The sequence below is a fragment of the Chlorocebus sabaeus genome, chromosome 11 (genome assembly GCF_047675955.1).
Source record: "Chlorocebus sabaeus isolate Y175 chromosome 11, mChlSab1.0.hap1, whole genome shotgun sequence".
NCBI classification, from domain to species: Eukaryota; Metazoa; Chordata; class Mammalia; order Primates; family Cercopithecidae; genus Chlorocebus; species Chlorocebus sabaeus.
Genome location: NC_132914.1, coordinates 81310982 through 81330963, shown reverse-complemented (window position 1 = coordinate 81330963; position 19982 = coordinate 81310982).

The following is a 19982-nucleotide window of genomic DNA, read 5'->3' as shown; positions in this document are numbered from 1 at the left end:
TTTAGTTTTGCCTTTCATCGAATCCAAGTTCTTGTTCCCTGTCCAGGAAGAATGAGGTACACAGAAAACTGGAGGGTTAGCAAAGTGGAGAGGAGTTTCATTGAACGCCAGAAGAGTTCTCAGGAGACCCAGGGTGGGTAGCTCCTATCAGCAGGCAGGTGGTCCCATCGTCTGCCAGAGTCTAAATCTGGGGTTTTTATAGGGGAAGAGGTGCCTGCTGATTGGTCCATGGGTGGCCATGGGCTGTCCCGGAAAAAGCCACAAGTTCTCACTCGGGGCAGTGGAACTGGCAGCTCAGCCTCCAGGCTTCTGACCCTCACTAGTTTGAAGGTGGGGCTTACTTAACTGGGGACTCACACCTTCCCACCCAGGAGCCTATCTGTCTCCTGCTGCCATCAACCTACCCTCCATGGTGCCTATATTTCCCAGGCTGTTCCCCCTGAGGAGTGCCTGCAGGCCCATGCTGAGCTGCCCTCAGTCCCCACCTCAGCTCCTTCTCATGCTCATTGGTGCCCAGAATCCTAGAATGGTGCAAGGCGTCAGGGGCACTGGAATGTCAGCACTGGCTCGAGTGCGTGCACACCAAATAGGATCGTGACAGCCTCAACTTTGCTCCAAAATCGGAGGGGGCACTGGGAGCCGGGAGAGGCCAGGCAGTAGGAGCAGGCACTTCAGAGCCTGCAGGCACAGGGGGCTTTCCGGGCCCCCTAGGGCAGGGATGTCCAGGTCTGTAGCCGAGACTAGTTGGCTGCAGCTGGGAGGGCTGGCCTCCCGACCCTCCAATTCAGAAAAGGGCGGGGCTCCCTCCTGTTTCTGGCTCCAGGTGGCTCTGTGGAGCCCCTGCACGCCTCCCACACTGCAGTCTGCGTCATGACAGCAGCTGCTCTAGATGGGCCACAGCTGCCATTTAAAAGCATAGCGCTTTCTCTGGCTGGTAGCAGAAGGAAAAAGAGATTAAAAGCATGAGAAAGACTCAACCCACTGACACATTATTGCTGGCTTCATGGTAGAGAGGACAATGTGGGGAAAGTATTAGAAGAAAATCACTTCTGCTAACAATCAGTGAGTTTGGAGGTGGACCCCAAGACTCAGCTGACAACCCCAGCAGATATAATACACTGATTCAAGTTTAACGAGACCCGGAGAAGAGAATCCAGTCAAGGTGCTTTAGACTTCAGACCTTCAGATTCAGACCTTCAGAACTGTGAGATTATAAACAGGTATTGTTTTAAGATACTTATGTTTTGTAAATTGTTGTAATGGCAGCAATACAAACTAATATAATACTTGTCCTCTTGACCTTGCATAAGGAAAATGGAAAGGTGGGTGAAGTTTGACTTATTTCTACATTTCTTTTGTCTATGTTTCTGCCGCTTCTTGTTTCCTGTCTTTGTGAAGCCATCCAAGGACAGCTATCTATGATAGACCTCTACCAAAGACAGCTTTTTCAAGATGAATGCACCTGTTCCAAATCACGTCAAGCAAAATTTCCTTTTTCTTTAAGTCTGGCGGATGCTAGAGATTCTGTAGGTTGGAAATGCTTTTTAGACTTCCCCACTGGCATTTCCATTTCAAATTTGTATACAAGAATAGACAGATGAAAAGTAATAAATCTGAAATGGTGAAAATTCCATCATTTTGATAAACAGATGAAAAAGATACTATAGGATGGGTGGATAATTTCCAAAATGTCTTAAATTACTCAAAGTGTGGTTTATGGACCAGCAACATGAGCAGCATCTGGAAACATGTTAGAAATGCCAAATCCCAGTCTCTAGCTCAGAACAACTGAGTCAGAATCTCGTATTTTAATAAAATTTTCAAGTGATGTATACACAATAAAGTTTAAAAAGTGCTGCTTAAATTCCATTATATGGGTGAAATATTTCTTTACAGTTTAGAACAATCCTGCTAAAAATGTCCTCTCACTTAAGCAAGGGCATGCATAGAATTATGATGTCTCCTAAGGTACAATTTCAGAATCATTATTTATACTAAGGATTGGACTCCAGGCAGACTGAGATCTAACTATTTGAATAACCACAGTCAGCCACTATACCATGATTGCTTTTATAAAGCTTTAAAGTAGTCTATAAATGGTCAAACAATCACATGTATCAAAACCTAGAATTCTATCTCCCAATTACTATTCTATATCATCTGAAGAACCAAATAAAAACAATTTAAAAAAAAATAGTTCCAGACCTTTTCCATATATTCCTTATATATGAAGTATTTTTTAAGATTTTTTTGTTTCATATAAATAGCCCTGTTGTCCTGTTTGAATGAACTTTTTGATGTTTTCACATTTCATCTGAATAGGAAGTCACATATTCCATAAAACAATCTAAAATTTTAATTGAACCACTTATTACAGTAAGAAAATTTTCTTATATTTAAGATGACTGATCATCTGTATTAATCCATTTCATGTTCCAGATTTTTTTTTTTTTTTTTTGAGACACAGTCTTGCTTTGTCAACCAAGCTGGAGTGCAATGGCATGATCTCGGCTGACTGCAACCTCTACCTCCCAGATTTAAGTAATGCTTCTGCCTCAGCCTCCTGAGTAGTTGAGACTACAGGTACACACCACCGTGGTCGGCTAATTTTTGTATTTTTAGTAGACAAAGGGTTTTGCCGTATTGGCCAAGTTAGGCTCGAACTCCTGACCTCAGGTGATCCGCCTGCTTTGGCCTCCCAAAGTGTTAGGATCCAGATATAACTGCATATGCATGAAATCTGAGATATTTCTATGCACTGATGAGTTACGAACTATTATTGACTTTATTTTGCTCTTAAGTAAACTGAGGCTTAGAAAGTTGAAATTATATTTTAAAGATAATAGTACAGCTAGAAATGGAAGTCAGACCATTCATGTAACAGCACATATTCAATATTTGATAACAAGATGCTTTTAATCAAATAGAGGCTCCAGCTCTTAAAACCTCAGTTAAAAAATAAACATCAAAAAAATTTCTTACGGAACTTGAGAGAGGAAGTACTAACTATTTTATCAGAATAGGGTAAAATACTTTAAAAAATAAACAAAATAAATGGAAGAAATAAATGAAAATAAAAGGAGATATTAATAAACCTCACCTCAGAGGTTGATTATGAGGAAAAATAATTTAATGCATGTAAAATATTTGGAAAAACATCTGAAAAAAATGTAAGCCTTAAATACATTGTCATAATTCTTGCTATTGCAATTATTATTACCACTGCACCAATCTCATAGTGTATGTACTATACCAGTCTCATTAAATATGAAATGTACAACACCCCTCCTTGTTACATAGTAGATATTCTAAATTTGATTTCTTTCTCCTCTCCTAAAATAAAATTGTAATATTTTAAGATAAACAATATAGTGTTTAAAAATAAAATAAATCATATTACATTTAAATTTATTCCTTAAAGTTTATTATTATAATCTTTATCTTTTAGTCACTTTTTCATATATACATGTGATGTTTTAGTCAAACAACAATTATAACTTATAAATAAGAGTATACATATGTCACTGATTATTGCTTGCATCTGACTAATATGAACAAAGTAGAAACTTTATAAGATTTACTTTCAAAAATAATGTTAAATATAAAGAACTATTAATACACACAATTCTAAGATATTTATAATGTTTTTTTCATCAGCATTCAATTCTTCCATGAAATGGAAAATCCAAAAATGCAATCGTCAGAATGAAATAACATATTAAGTTAATGTGAGTTTCTAAGTGATTTTGGTTTTGTGTGTAATGGCAAGAGAATGGAGAAAAAGGAGAGCTTTAGTGTATTCTAATTCAGCAGCCCTGTGGAAAAATATTTATATGACGAAATGCAATGTATTCACATCCAGATCTATCACAGATAACAATAACTCCCTGAGATAATGTTACTAACTCTCTCTTTCATATTAATACTTGGAGTTACCGAGGTAGCTCTGTTTTTCCCTGTCATTTTAAATTACTAAATGGAACCTTAATGGGTTTTTGTTGCCTTTGCTGACTGAATAATACCAAAATTTATTTGTGTAGCTCAAAATTTAAGTAAATATTTAAAATTTAAAAGTGAGTTAATTGAATTAAAGGTGAAAATAGTATTGGTGATATATGCATCTCAAAAAAAAAAAATTAGAATATGCTGTGCAATACTAAAATTTAAAAATACTAAATTTTGACAGGGCTTATTTTTAAGTATATGAAACCATCCATTTTTGATGACTGAATATGGATGAAGGGGGAATTTGAAAGTGTTTAGGGTTTCTATGGTTCCAGCAAAAAGATCTGGAAAAATCACCCTTAATTTTTTACAACCAAAATCCCTATTAAATACCATTCTAGTAATGAATATTACCACAGTTTTAGAGAAATAAGAAAATATTTAAATTACAAATGGACAATATGAGTCATTGTCAATTGAAAGGCATTTAAGCAACCCTCAGATAAACTAGATTCCAGTCAATCAGTCTATTACATCTCCAATACTGTGCTAAACATTATTAACTAATTCTTGCCTGAAAATTATACAATATGAATTTTAAAAGCAAGCATAAATTTAGGGAACATTTAGAAACAAATAACATAACACATTGTTTTGTAAAAAGTCTAATGGCAAACTCGATCTTCCAAAATATTATGCAGAATCTCAATTACCAAAACCAAGTTTAAAAATAGAGAGGGGAAAAGAGAGAGAGAGAGAGAGAGACACAGATAAATGCTTGGACTGAAGTGACAGTGAGGAATTTGGAGCTAACTCAAAATAATAATAATAATAATAACTTTTGGGAACATTGCCTCCAATTTCTTCTACACGTGCCCTGTGGTAGACACACCAAAAACATAAGGGCAAGCAGAATACCATTTGAATTCCACTAGAGAAGAAATCTATTCTAGAAATAAGAAACTAAATAATTAAGGGTCCTTACTGTAGAGGAAGTACAAAACATGAAAAAGAAGAATGGAGTCTGTTTTGATGGATAATTTAAGTAGGAAATTATTTCACTCAATAATACAGAACAGTATTGTAAAGGTCATTAAAAGCCATCAGGAGATATTATGCAGTTGGCAAAGGACAAGCTTTGCAAATCTTGGGTAGAAAGTAACATAGGACAAGAAGTGCTTAGCTCCTTGATTTCACTGTTTTTGATCCCTCAGGTCAACTCAGGAAGATATTCCTCATTTTCCAAGTTATAGACCTGGAACTGTTGATGGCCTACCTGTTAATTTTCTAAATATTGAATTAGTTCAAATTATTTTTAAAATATTAACTATGCAAACAGTTAAATCTCATGTTCCATGAGAGACCATGCAGAAAATTGTAATGACATAGTGAAAAATATATCTTACCATGAGAAATAAACCATGGTTGGGAATACACAATTCATATAATTAAAACATTATCTTTTTCATTGTGGGCATTTTAATTAAACAAAAATTCAATATATTATTGATCTTAATATTACACTTCAAATTTATTTCTTGCCAAATAGTGGTATTTACAGTTATGTATTTTGTAGTATTTAACCTTATTTATAACTATATTTAAGAACAAAAGCATATGAAAACTGGTGGGCTAATGTTAAATCCTGAAGGTAAAATGAAACCTTCACTTCTGGCTGGTTGATAGGAACCTAGCGCGTATATCACAGCTTACCTACTGGATTGAACCAATGCCCTTTAGGCATTTCCTGTGGAGAAAAATTGATCTACCCCCCTTTATAAATAATTCCTGGTATTTTCTAGGCTAAGAACTGATGACACCTAATTTAAGTTTTATTGTGTATATTTTCTCCATGGTTTCATAACATTTCACAAGAAAAATAAATATTTTAAGCCAAAAAGGAAAATTGTTTACATAGATGAGTTTGGCTAATTTCCTTTGTTTCCAAATCAAACCAATAAGCTATTTCTTTTATAAATGATTAAAATGAATTTAATCTAGCTCTCTAATTCTTACAGTGGCTTAAAAATGAATCGATTCTATGATATAGGCCCTGCTTATGGTTAAAAAATAATCTTTAAAATAAACAACATAGATGATTTCTCAAGTGTAAAAGAACATATGTAGAGGGAGGCTAGCATGAGTTAATGAACATGGATGGTGGACGTACACCATTTATATCAAACGATTTGCCTCTCTCAGTTCTAATAGCATCCCACTCTTAGATCAATTCTAGAAAAACATCAGTTGAAGACTGACTTTCTCCCAAGCCTAAAACTAAAATGGTTTATAAAGAAAACATTGGATAAACTGATGTGTAATTGAAAAAGATAAAATAATCTTAAAAAGGTCAAAATAAATCAATAACAAATGGGAAAAAGGCCCAAAATAATATTTATAAAATATTTTGGTAGTTTTTGGTGGACCACTGTAGTTAAGAAAAAGGGAGGCTGAATTTAGATAGCTTTGGAATTTCCATTTAAAACTTTATGACAGCAAAATTACATAGCTACTGAGTTTGGAGATTTGTATTAATATTTCCATTTAAAAATGTGGTTTATTACGCTCCTTTTGATAGTGCAAGTGAAAAAAGTTTTCTTCCCTTGTAGTTACTTTCTTATGAGACAGAGATTGTCAATTCAGTAAGTGATATGATATTCAGTTCACCTAAAATTTCTTGGCAAAAATCAACATCTCTACCTCTGTAGAGAATGTGTGTTGCTTCTGTTAGTACTTTCCCACAGCTAGTTCTGCTTTTTTGGCATATTATTATATTCACTGTCATCATGTTTTCTGGGCACTACTACTGCCTCACTTAGCTCACAATATTATTGGATCATTCACTGTTTTCTTAGGGTATGGCTATGTTTCCCCGACATTGATGACTTTTCTGCTAAAGATTACTGTTTTTACTATTGCAGATATAAATAATTCAGTCCATCCAAATTCAGTGATACATAGTGTGTATTATTATTTTGCTATATTAGGATAAAGGTTTGACAAGTTGATTAATTTATTCTCTTCTTATCTTTTTGCTTCCACTGCTCAAGTAAGTCTTCCTTCACTGCAAAGTAGTGTGCGTGTTCACAATCAAGCACTCTCAAAATCCAGTCCCACAGATAATCCTCCGGTTCAATGTCTGTACATGCTAACTATTCTTACAGCTCCTTTATAATTGCAATCTCTCTCTCTCTCTCTCTTTTTTTTTTTTTTTCTGATGAAGAAAACCTCCAGCCATATTTTGCTGGGATTTAGTTCTAGTTATCAACCTAACATTCAGGAAAAGAGGTTAGAGGAAATCTTGAGGGAACATTTATAGGCTTGTAGGACCTCTGTATTATCTTCCTGTACTAGGAAAGGGAAGTCTAGGTCTGCAGATTCTGAAGTTTTAGGGAAGTCTGCAGAACCATAATACTTGAGGTCCATCTTGACATATATTCATATTCCACAATTCAAAGGTCTCAGGTTTTATGAACCAAAGATCTGATCTTAGCATAGCAGACTTGCTTGGTTGAACATTCAATAATGTTTGAAGCTCCATGAGATTAACTATCAAATCTTGAGTTTATTCCTCAGCTGGGTGTGCTCTCTCCCCACAGGAATTAAGGACCTCTTTGTAAGCTACCAGTGAGACCCTCAAGCTTTCAGTATTTGTTTATTTACCATGATGAGTTTCTTGATATATCTGTTAGATTTAATGCAGTTTTGCAATAACTAGGCCACTTCAGCTTTCTTACATGTACTATGTTACTCATATCTTTTACATGCCTCAGTCATTGCACCTGTCAGATCATTCCTTCTACAGGGAGGTTTTCACAAACTCGTGTTCATGAAATTTTTAGCAATTGATCTTCCAGCTTGTACCATGTACTATCAGTTTCTTACATGTCATTTGGAAGATGTGCTTTCTTGTCAGCTGAGTGCTGAGTGATCCAGTCCCCAAATCCCATCTTAGCACCTCTATTTGGAATGTCTCCTAATACCAGCTGGTCACTGTGGATCTTTAGGCAAGCAGGCATCAAAAGAGAGATAAAAGTCAAGAAATTTATTTGGAGAAGTCCCTATGAAAAGTAAATGAAAGAGGGAGCAGAGGAAGTCTGAGAAAATTCCAGGCCATAATGGAAGTCTGACACCTGTGAAAGAAGAATGGGTAGAAAAGAACATTATTCTTTTCTATAGGCAAGAATGGGCAAGAAAAGTTGCAGACTGAGTGCATCTCTGATAACTACTTGGCCAGCCCCAAATAGATATGGTTCACAGATGATCTATGGAAGTGTCCTTTGTTAGGCAGCAACGTCCAGGCACTATCTCTGCTGTGCTAAGTCATGGCTAAGAATTGTCATGACAGAGTGTGTCGTTGGCTTGAATACAGTGGTGGATCTCAAAGGTACTGCAGGATATCAGTGAACTATATTTCTTCTAATAGTTTATTTCTGGAAGGGAGATCCAAATAGGACCTCTCCGTGGTTGCCAAAATTTGTTTCCTAAAAATAATAATAAACCTTCCCTAATGACAAATCTTTCCTAATGAAAAAAAAATTAAAAAGCAAAGCTATGAAATGAAAAATATTTCAATATATGTCATAAAAATTTATCCATATATAAATAAATAAGAACTCCCACCTCCAAATGAATTAACTAAAATAAGGAACACATAAACACAGGCAGTAATTACATACAGTTTTCTGACATTTTGCTTACTGTTATCTGTAAAAAAACACAGGTTTATATTTTTCAAATTTTGTTCTCATGGTGGTATATTTGTTAAGGTATGAGTACAAAATATGTACAGTTTTGTAACTATTTATATAATTTAAGTGTTAGTGTTCATCTATGGCCTTCTAATTTTCCCTCCACCTCAGGCTCCCCAAAAGTCAGATGGTGCCAGTTTGGCTGAGCTTGGTGGTAGCATGGATGGGGAATGGTAAGGAGATACAAAAATGATTTCTCTATTTTTACACTTATAACAAAAGCATAGCTTTCCATTCCCTTGAAAGAAAATATGAGAGATTTAAATTGTTATGTTTGTTTTTGTTGGTAATGAATGAGTGTGGATCCTCTGTTGTATTTGAATCATCTAAGTAAACAGTTACTATACAGGTCTGGCACTCATAAGAATGAATGACCTGTATTAGTGTAGAAAAGTATGACTTGCTTTTTAATTAATATCTCTGCATGTCAAAGTCATCTTTTCGCATTATGTTCTTAAATATTTTTCAGAGTATGTTTATGGAAAAAGGGATTGGGACAAAAAGTACACATTTTACTTTCTCTAAGATGTGTTTTTTCCTGTAAGCCTTGGAGAGAGAAGAGAAAGAGAGAGAGTGTGTGTGTGTGTGTGAGAGAGACAGCGAGAGAGAGAGAGAGAGAGAGAGTGTGTGTGTGAGAGACAGCAAGAGAGAGAGAGTGTGTGTGTGTGTGAGAGACAGCGAGAGAGAGTGTGTGTGTGTGAGAGACAGCGAGAGAGAGAGTGTGTGTGTGTGTGAGAGAGACAGCGAGAGTGTGTGTGTGAGACAGAGAGAGTGTGTGTGTGTGTGAGAGACAGCGAGAGAGAGTGTGTGTGTGTGAGAGAGAGACAGCGAGAGAGAGAGTGTGTGTGTGTGAGACAGAGAGAGTGTGTGTGTGTGTGAGAGACAGCGAGAGAGAGTGTGTATGTGAGAGAGAGACAGCGAGAGAGAGAGAGAGTGTGTATGTGTGTGTGTGTGACAGAGAGAGAGAGAGAGAGAGAGTGTTTTACTGCCAAAAGATTCATTTAAAAATTTAAAGCATTCGATTATATTATTCTATCTAGGTCAATTTCCAACTCTTCCATGAGGTCTATCTGAACACTTCAATCACCATTTCCTTTTTCTTAACTTTCTTACATTATAATTATCGTTCTTTTTTGTCACTTGTATATATAGAGTGCCATTTGTGCTTAATTATTTACTTAGCATATGAAGTGTTCTTAAATAGACTATACATCTATGGAAGGCAACAATAATAGTTTAGATTTTATTTGCACCCTTTTTATCACTTAGGCCAGACATATAAATAGCAGAAACTAAAATACTAATTATGGCCGAATAACTAACAAAGCAGTAAACATTTCTTTTTTATAAGTACTCTTCAATGATACTGTATCGTAATTATTTCTACCAATACTTTGTGAGTGCTTATCTATAAGAGCCAGGCACTGTAGCCAATACATATGTCTTCTTTAATATTCACAACTATAGCAAAGTGCAGATAATGGAATTATCCTCATTTTACAAATAACAAAACAGTGACTTAGAGTTAACAAATGACTTTTCTAAGGATATGCAGATGCTAGCTGTTGGAAAACATGTTTAAATTCAGGATCAGAATTACATGCCTAGACCACATTGTTATTTTGCCTTCTTAAGAAGCAGTTATACATAAAATCCTCTCTCTCTCTTCATGCATAATTGCCTGAAATAATTTTGACTTTATTTTGTAAGTATATAAGTATACATACATATATATGTGTACATATATACTCTCTCACACACACATACATATATATATATACATAATGTGTGTGTGTGTATATATATATATAAAATATGTGTGTGTGTGTATATATATATAGTGGTTTGGAATGCAAGTAAGAGAAAATCCATCTCAAACACACAAAACAAGGAGTTTAGTTAACCCAATAGAAGGTAAGACTTCAGGTCAGCTCAGTTGGATCTAAGTTTAATTTTCTGTAATTCTCTGTTATGAACGTTCTACATATAGGTTTTCCCAAGTGTTTCTGCCTCAGGTTTGAAAGTGGATATTAAATATGGGAGAGTAGATTTCTTTTCATTCAAATTCATGGAGAGGGAAAATATTTTTCATCCACCACTATCAAATGCCCTGAGAACTGGACTGAGGAACCACACCCAAGCAAATCTCCTTGGTTTGGGAAATGTGCAGCATTGCTTAAGTTAAGTTCATGGCACTGTCTATTCCCTATCCCTTTAGGTGTCGGATGTGGAAAGATTATTGTCACAGGCCCATCCCCTGAGCTATTGGTGTGACCAACAAATGAAACACCATGGGGGAAGTGTTAGTAAGACAACAATCTAGTTCACCACCCTTACCAATCTCTTGGGTAAAATTGAGAAATTTGGTCAATTATGTGACTCCTGAACTTACTATCATTCATACTTAAATATTTTTTTTTTATGTTTTGCCCAATTTGCTTTTTTAAATCGTAAATTCTTAAATTATTAATGAAAATATTGAATCTATAATATGAATCAAAACTCTGAGCTTTCTTTATAGTCAAATGTTCTCCTTTTGTGTAGCTTGGGCCTGCTTTTGGTTAGAAACTCACTATAGAAAAGGGTATATGTGGTTGATTTCTTCTGTAATTATTCTATGGGAACAGGAGCAGCCTTATTTAAATTAGTGTTATTTTAAGATGGAGTTATAACCTTGTGGAGTTGATAAGTACTGCAAGATGATATTCTTGTGGAGTATTTTCAATTGGCCTTCAGAAGGTCTCTGCTATGTCTCTCTATTCTTAAATTCTTTCACATCTCACATGCTTTTATGTATTTTTTTCTGGTACTCACTTTGACTCATTTTTTAGGCTCAAAGAGGTCACATCTAGGATTTCTAGTGGTGGACCTTCACCCTTGCAGGCAGCACTGAAGGATCCATGACCATCCACATGGGACTAATTTCTCTGCCATGAGAAATAGTCATGCATGCTTGTTTGCTACCAGTTCTGGGAGTTCAGGCCATTTGATCCCAGCAAAGTAGCCTTCCACCGGCTCCAAACTAAAGCAATTCTTCACACAGTGTCTAGTCACCTTAAAATTCTTTAGCAGGAGTGAAATCTTCAGTGCAGTGCATTTGCATACACATACACATACATACATACATATATATATATATATTTTAATTTATTTATTTTTTTTTCAGAGAGAGGGTCTAGCTTTGTTGCCCAGATTAGAGTACAGTGATATAATCAAAGCTCGGTGTAGCCTTCAATTCCTGGGCTCCATCAACCCTCTTGTCTCAACCTCCTGAGTACCTAGGACTATAGGCTCATGCTGCCACACCCAGCTAATTTTTGTATTTTTATTTTTTTTAAGAGACAGGCTCTCACTATGTTGCCCAGTCTGGTCTGAAACTCCTGGCCTCGAGCAGTCCTCTCACCTTGGCTCCCCAAAGTGCTGGGATTACAAGCGTGAGCCATTACACCTGGCCCAGTGCAATACATCTGTAATCTACATGGGTCTCATAGTAAATATTCCAAGACTTTAGTAGAATTCCCATCATCACAATCTTTGAAGGGTAGGTACTATCCCAATTGAAGTGGAAGGAAAAAGACGTATTCCTTAAAGACATCCTATCCATAAAAAATCTATTCTCCTCGGTCATCCTTTTTATATTTTCTAACTGGGTAGTTGCAGTGAAGAGCATGTTCTAGGATGCTGAAGCCACGAAACAAGTACCCGTTCTACAAATCTGAACATTGCAATTTACACATAGAATCACATATCAAAGCTATTGTGCCTAGCTTGAATTTCTACTTTTTTGTCCAATTACATGGGCAATGATTAAATTCAATAGTTTTCCCATTTATTCAGTATATTGTTGAATATACTGATAGTTGCTTAAAAGTATGACAAACATTTCAAAATAATAATCATCGGATGTTTTAAAAGACACTTTTCATAGTTTTAAAACATTTCATGAAATATAGGCAAGTTTTTCACTGGCAATTTAAATGGTTCATTATGAAAGTAGTTTTTGTTCACAGACTCATCATGGTTTTCTGTTTTGTTTTGTTTTTTTGTCTTGTTGTTTTTGAGATGAGGTCTCACTGTGTTACCCAGACTGGTCTCCAACTCATGGCTTCCAGGTGATCCTCCCATTTCAGCTTCCTGAATAGCTGGGATTACAAGTGCACACTATCATACTCAGCTATTTTATGTTACTATAAAAATAGGTTTGTATTAAATTTCTGGAACATATTAGCTATATTAACACTGTATTTATTTAGAGCATTAAAGTTGTTAACACTTTTTGATTTACATGTGCATTTGGGAAGAATGAGACTAGTGGTGAAAAAAGTAATGAACCAACACTGATTTTGTGATCTTTCTTTTCTCTTATTTGTGGCACAGAGTAGGTGACAATAAATGCTTTTGAATGAAATGAATTAAAAGAATATTTTGAAGACATAACACAGATTTCTGGCTCAACTTGTTTCAACTCATTCTTTTTTCCTTTCCTTTTACTTCTTTTCTTCTGCTTTTTTGAAAAACAACAAATAAAATTTGCAGGCCTATAGTTTGCTAAAATAAGAAAAACATTAAATTGCTCACAACGATTTGCTTAATATATCGAACCCAATTTAAACTAATGCTAGGCAAGTTTATTTCAAATATAAATTTTATGGGGCTATGATTAAGGAAAGACTGGAAATTCATTGTATTAAAATGCTGAATATTCCCATGTAGTGTACTAAGACTTGCTTTCAGGTGAAGATAAGTAAGAAAGACACTTTTAAACAGGTTGGAACTCAATACACATTTCCAGAACTTTTTTTTTTTTTTAATGTAATTTGCTTTATAGCGAACTTCATCCCTGGCAGCTTCTCTATCAGTTCTTACAGCACATTCGGTGTAGTCAATAAGCCAGTTCCAGAGTTATTTCAGGAACCTAGTTTGTGCTTAGGGTAAGCATTTTAGTAATTAAAACTGCTATTCTTCACAAGTGGAACTTATTAGGAAGAGTGCTTTAAGTGGCTTAAGCAGGTAGAACGATTTGTACTTATTTTCTGAGCTGCCAATACCTATGCTAATCCAGTATCTGGTGGGGAGGTAGGAAGGACAGCTCTCTCTGCTCTGCCTCCAAACTTATCTTTATTTTTGCTTTTGTTGCGGAAGTTCCTGATTTTTGCACACATATAATACATGTACAACTTGAAATAATATTCACTTCCATTTTTGCCATCACCATGCATCTTTATGCAAGGCCTTGCACATGGTCTTGCACACATTTTAATAAATGCTTATAGAATTGAATTAGATTTCTGATTTTTATACCCTAAACATTAATGGATAAATGCTAAGTTTATTATTCTATAACTGCAAAAATAGAGGCAATAACTATAAAAATAGCTAATATTCAATACTTAACATGCGCCAGGCACTCTTTTAAGGACTTTTTAGGTTTTAACTAAATTAATCCTCATAACCAACATATTGAGTTGGTTGTTTTTTTTCTTTTTTACACAATTAGAAATGGAAATGATATGAGATTAAATTAATTTTTCTTCATTAAGTGTACAGCAATGGGTGAATTAATTCAAGATTCAAAATCAGGCATTCTAACTTCAGATAATTTGTGTATAAAAATAAACAAGTCTTAAAAGTATGGGGCATTTCTGCTTCTAGCGACAATGAAATAATTTGTAGCAAATCAATGGTCACATAGCCACTAATGTAAAAGCCAAGTAAAGCGAATAATTTAAAGCATTAAGAAAGCTGCAGAATCAGGGAGGACTAGATGGGATAAGATTTTCGAAAAGAAAAAACTGAAGGCAAAAGGTGATTATCTGAAGCTGCTTTTTATTCTGAAGTACTTGCTGATTGAGGGCATTGGTCAGAGACCAAGAATACAGGTTACACCTGGACAGAGGGCTGTGTGTTCAGGTTACACAAATCAGGGAACTTTCATTAAGATTAGGCAGGGCTATGGCAATATGGCTGAAACTCAAGAAACCTAACACATGTGGGTAGTTTCCACTGGAGATATTTGACAAATTCTAATGTGTATGCAGCAGGGTGCCAAAAATTTAAGAAAAGTCTGAATTGTAGGACAATTTTTTTCTCTTCTTATTTTTATTATACTTAAGTTCTGGGGTACATGTGCAGAATGTGCAGGTTTGTTACGTAGATATACACGTGCCATGGTGATTTGCTGCACCCATCAACCTGGTCATCACATTAGGTATTTCTCCTAATGCTATCCCTCCCCTAACCTCTCACCCCAGTGTGTGATGTTTCCCTCCCTGTGTCCATGTGTTCTCATTGTCAACTCCCACTTATGAGTGAGAACATGTGGTGTTTCGTTTTCTGTTCTTGTGTTAATTTGCTGAGAATGATTGTTTCCAGAGTCATCCATGTACCTGCAAAGGACATTAACTCATCCTTTTTTATGGCTTCATAATATTCCATGGTGCATATGTGCCACATTTTCTTTATCCAGTCTATCCTTGATGGACATTTCAGGTTTTTCCAAGTCTTTGATATTGAGAACAGTGCCACAATAAACATATGTGTGCATGTGTCTTTATAGTAGAATAATTTATAATCCTTTGAGTATATACCCAGTAATGGGATTTCTGGGTCAAATGGTATTTCTAGTTCTAGATCCTTGAGGAATCGCCACTGTCTTCCACAATGTTTGAACTAATTTACACTCCCACCAACAGTGTAAAAGCATTCCTATTTCTGCACATCCTGTCCAGCATCTGTTGTTTCCTGACTTTTTAATGACAGCCATTCAAACTGGCATGAGATGGTATCTCATTATTGTTTTGATTTGCATATCTCTAATGATCAATGATAATGATCTTTTTTTCATGTTTCTTGGCTGCATAAATGTCTTCTTTTGAGAAGTATCTGTTCATATCCATTGCCCACTTTGTGATGGGATTTTTTTTTTTTTCCTTGTAAATTTGTTTAAGTTCTTTACAGATTCTGGATATTAGCCTCTTGTCAGATGGATAGACTGCAAAGCTTTTCTCCAATTCTGTAAGTTACCTGTTCACTCTGATGATAGTTTCTTATGCTGTGCAGAAGCTCTTTAGTTTAATTAGATCTCATTTGTCAATTTTGGCTTTTGTTGCCATTGCTTTCGGTGTTTTAGTCATGAAGTCTTTGCCCATACCTATGTCCAGAATGGTATTGCCTAGGTTTTCTTCTAGAGTTTTCATGGTTTTAGGTATTATGTTTAAGTCTTTAATCCATCTTGAGTTAATTTTTGTATAAGGTTTAAGGAAGAGGTCCAATTTCAGTGTTCTGCATATGGCTAGCCAGTTTTCCCAACACCATTTATTAAATAGGGAATCCTTTCCCCATTGCTTGTTTCTGTCAGGTTTGCCCAAGATCAGATAGTTGAATCTACATCTGATGTGCTATTAACACCATCTATGGTGTTATTTCTGAGGCCTCTCTTCTGTTCCATTAATCTATATATCTGTTTTGGTAAAAAGTACCATGCTGTTTTGGTTATTGTATCCTTGTAGTATAGTTTGAAGTCAGGTAGCGTGATGCCTACAGCTTTGTTCTATTTGCTTAAGATTGCCTTGGCTATGTGGACTCTTTTTTGGTTCCATATGAAATTTAAATTGTGTTGTTTTTTTTTTTCTAATTATGTGAAGAAAGTAAATGGTAGCCTGATGGGAATAGCATTAAATCTACAAATTACTTTGTGCAGTATGGCTATTTTCATGGTATTGATTCTTCCTATCCATGAGCCTGGAAAGTTTTTCCATTTGTTTGTGTCCTCTCTTATTTCCTTGAGCAGTGGTTTTTAGTTCCCCTTGAAGAGGTCCTTCACATCCCTTGTAAGTTGTATTCCTAGATACTTTATTTTCTTTGTAGTAATTGTGAATGGGAGTTCACTCATGATTTGGCTCTCTGTTTGTCTGTTATGGTTGTGTAGGAATGCTTGTGATTTTTGCACATTGATTTTGTATCCTGAGGATTTGCTGAAGTTGCTTATCAGCTTAAGATTTTGGGCTGAAATGATGGGATTTTCTAAATATACAATCATGTCACCTGCAAATTGAGACAATTTGAGTTCCTCTCTTTCTATTTGAATACTTTTAATTTCTTTTTCTTGCTTGATTGCCTTGGCAAGAACTTTCAGTACTATGTTGAATAGGATTGGTGAAAGAGGACATCCTTGACTTGTGCTGGTTTTCAACAGGAGTGCTTCCAGTTTTTGCCAATTAAGTATGATATTGACTGTGAGTTTATCATAAATAGCTCTTGTTATTTTGAGATACGTTCCACAAATACCTAGTTCATTGAGAGTTTTTAGCATGAAGGGCTGTTGAATTTTGTTGAAGGTCTTTTCTGAATCATGTTTTGTCATTGATTCTGTTTATGTGATGGATTACGTTTATTGATTTACGTATGTAGAACCAGCCTTGCATCCCAGGGAGAAAGCCAACTTGATCGTGGTGGATAAGCTTTTTGATGTGCTGCTGGATTCAGTTTGCCAGTATTTTACTGAGGATTTCGCATCGATGTTCATCCAGTATATTGGCCTAAATTTTCTTCTTTTTGTTGTGTCTCTGTCAGGTTTTTGTATCAGGATGATGTTGGCCTCATAAAATGAGTTAGGAAGAATTCGCTCTTTTTCAATTGTTTGAAATAGTTTCAGAAGGAATGCTCTCAGCTCCTCTTTTAACCACTAGTTGAATTTGTCTGTGAATCCATCTGGTCCTGGACTTTTGTTAGTTGGTAGGCTATTAATTACTGCCTCAGTTTCAGAACTTGCTCTTGATCTATTCAGGGATTCGACTTCTTCCTGGTTTAGTCTTGGGAGGGGGTATGTGTCCAGGAATTTATCTGCTTCTTCTAAATTTTCTAGTTTATTTGCATAGAGGTATTTATAGTATTCTCTGATGGTAGTTTGCATTTCTGTGGCATCAGTGGTGATATCCCCTTTATCATTTTTTATTGTGTCTATTTGATTCTTCTCCCTTTTCGTCTCTATTGATATGGCTAGTGGTCTATCAATTTTGTTGATCTTTTCAAAGAACAAATATCTGGATTCAAAAATTTTTTGAAGGGTTTTTCATGTCTCTATCTCCTTCAGTTCTGCTCTGATCTTAGTTATTTTTTGTCTTTTGCTCGCTTTTAAATTTATTTGTACTTGCTTCCCAAGTTCTTTTAATTGTGATATTAGGGCAATTTTAGATCTTTCCTGCTTTCTCTTGTGGGCATTAAGTGCTATAAATTTCCCTCTAAACACTACTTTAAATGTGTCCCACATATTCTGGTACATTGTGTCTTTGTTCTTATTGGCTTCAAAGAACTTCTTTATTTCTGCCTTCATTTCGTTATGTATCCATCCAGTAGTCATTCAGGAGCAAGTTGTTCAGTTTCCACATAGGTGTGTGATTTTGAGTGAGTTTCTTAATTCTGAGTTCCAATTTGATTGCACTGTGGTCTGAGAAACTGTTTGTTATGATTTTTGTTCCTTTGCATTTGCTGAGGAGTGTTTTACTTCCAATTATGTGGTCAATTTTAGAGTAAGTGTGATGTGGTACTGAGAAGAATGTATATTCTGTTGATTTGGGGTGGAGGGTTCTGTAGATGTCTATTAGGTTTGCTTGGTCCAGAGCTGAGTTCAAGTCCTGAATATTCTTGTTAATTTTCTGTCTCGTTGATCTGTCTAATATTGACAGTGGGGTGTTGAAGTCTCCCATTATTATTGTATGGGAATCTAAGTCTCTTTGTAGGTCTCTTAAAAACTTGTTTTATGAATGTGGGTGCTCCTGTATTGAGTGCATATATATTTAGGATAGTTAGGCTCTTTTTGTTGCATTCATCCCTTTACAATTATGTAATGCCAATCTTTGTCTCTTTTGATTTTTGTTGGTTTAAAGTCTGTTTTATCAGAGACTAGGATTGCAAGCCCTGTTTTTTTTTTTTTTCTTTCCATTTGATTGGTAGATCTTCCTCCATCCCTTTATTTTGACCATATGTGTGTCTCTGTGCATAAGATGGGTCTCCTGAATATAGCACACTGATGGGTCTTGAGTCTTCATCCAATTTCCCAATCTGAGTCTTTTAATTTGGGCATTTAGCCCATTTACATTTAAGGTTAATATTGTTATGTTTGAATCTGATCTTGTCATTATGATGCTAGTTGTTTATTTTGCCCGTTAGTTGGTGTAGTTTCTTCATAGCATCAATGGTCTTTACAATTTGATGTGTTTTTGCAGTGACTGATACTGGTTATTCCTTTCCATATTCAGTGCTTCCTTCAGGAACTCTTGTAAAGCAGGCCTGGTGGTGACAAAATCTGTCAGCATTTGTTTGTCTCTAATGGACTCCATTTCCCCTTCACTTTTGAAGCTTAGTTTGGCTGGATATGAAATTCTGGGTTGAAAATTCTTTTCTTTAAGAATGTTCAATATTCGCCCCCACTCTCTTCTGGTTTGTAGGGTTTCTGCAGAGAGATCTTTTGTTAGTCCGATGGGCTTCCTTTTGTGGGTAACATGACCTTTCTCTCTGGCTGCCCTTAACATTTTTTCCTTCATATCAATCTTGGTGAATCAGATGAATATGTGTCTTGGGGTTGCTGTTCTCCAGGAGTATCTTTGTGGTGTTCTTTGTATTTCCTGAATTTGAATGTTGGGTTGTCTTACTAAGTTGGGGAAGTTTTCCTGGATAATACCCCAAAGAGGGTTTTCCAACTTTGTTTCATTCTCCCTGTCACTTTCAGGTACACCAATCAAATGTAAATTTGATCTCTTTCACATAGTCCCATATTTCCTGGAGGCTTTGTTCATTCCTTTTCATTCTTTTTTCTCGAATTTTGTCTTTATGCTTTATTTCATTAAGTTGATCTTCAATCTCTGATACCCTTTTTTTCTACTTGATCAGTTCAGCTATTGATACTTGTTTATGCTTCACAAAGTTCTCGTGTTTTCTTTTTCAGCTCCATCAGGTCATTTATGTTCTTCTCTAAACTGTTTATTCTAGTTAGCTATTCATCTAACATTTTTTCAAGATTCTTAGCTTCCTTGCATTGGGTTAGAACACGCTTCTTTAGCTCAGAGGAGTTTATTATTACTCACCTTCTGAAGCCTAGTTCTGTCAATTCATCAAACTCATTCTCTGTCCAGTTTTGTTCCCTTTCTGGCAAGGAGTTGTAATCCTTTGGAGAAGAAGAGGTGTTCTTGTTTTTGGAATTTTTAGCCTTTTTGTTCTGGTTTCTTTCCATCTTTGTGGATTTATCTACCTTTGGCCTTTGATATAGGTGACCTTCGGATGGGGTCTCTG